Source organism: Chrysochloris asiatica, unplaced genomic scaffold, assembly GCF_000296735.1.
Source record: "Chrysochloris asiatica unplaced genomic scaffold, ChrAsi1.0 scaffold00201, whole genome shotgun sequence".
In the NCBI taxonomy this organism is placed as follows: domain Eukaryota; kingdom Metazoa; phylum Chordata; class Mammalia; order Afrosoricida; family Chrysochloridae; genus Chrysochloris; species Chrysochloris asiatica.
The window spans coordinates 1,175,695-1,176,829 of NW_006408719.1; positions in this window are offsets into that span (position 1 = coordinate 1,175,695).

Consider the following 1,135-nt stretch of genomic DNA (forward strand, 5'->3'; position numbering starts at 1 on the left):
AGGGAAATTCCTCAACATAATCAAGGGCATATATACAAAACCAAGAGCCTACATCACACTCAATGGAGAAAAACTGAAAGCCTTTCCTCTGCGAACAGGAACCAGACAAGGATGCCCTTTATCACCGCTCCTATTCAATATTGTGCTGGAAGTGTTACCCAGAGCTATACAGCATGATAAAGAAATCAAAGGCATCCAAATCGGCAAAGAGGAAGAAAAACTCTCCTTATTTGCATACAATATGATCCTATACATAGAAAACCCCAAAGATACAGTAAAAGAATTATTAGACCTCATCGAAAGATTTAGCAAAGTGGCAGGGTATAAGATTAACATACAAAAATCAATTGGATTTCTCTATAGCAACCGCAATAACGATGAAAAAGACATTAGGAAAACAATTCCATTTACAATAGCCACACAAAAGATGAAATACTTGGGAATAAACATAACCAGAGAAACAAAGGACTTATACAAAGAAAATTACAAAACACTACTACAGGAAACCAAAAGACATCTACAGAAGTGGAAGAACATACCATGTTCCTGGATAGGAAGACTCAACATCGTGAAAATGTCAATACTGCCCAGAGCAATTTACACATACAATGCAATCCCAATCCCGATTCCAACAACATTTTTCAAAGAATGGAAAGGACAATTACTAATTTTATATGGAAAGGAAAGAGACCCAGGATAAGCAAAGCACTGCTGAAAAAGAAGAACAAGGTTGGAGGTCTCACTCCCCGATTTCAAACTTTACTATGTGGCTACAGTGGTCAAAACAGCCTGGTACTGGTACAATGAAAGAGACATTGATCAATGGAACAGAATCGAGAATCCAGATATCAACCCAACCACGTACAGCCAAATGATCTTTGACAAAATGCCTAGGAACATTGCATGGGAAAGAGACAATCTCTTTAGTAAATGGTACTGGCAGAACTAGAAAGTGATATGTAAAATACTGAAACAAGACCTTTAACTCATGCCATACACAAAAATGAATTCGTCATGGATCAAAGATCTAAATGTGAATCCCAAAATTATGAAGATCATCAATGAAAAAATAGGGACAAATGTGAGGGCACTAATTCAGGGCATAGACAGGCTGCCACACATTTTGAAAAGTACA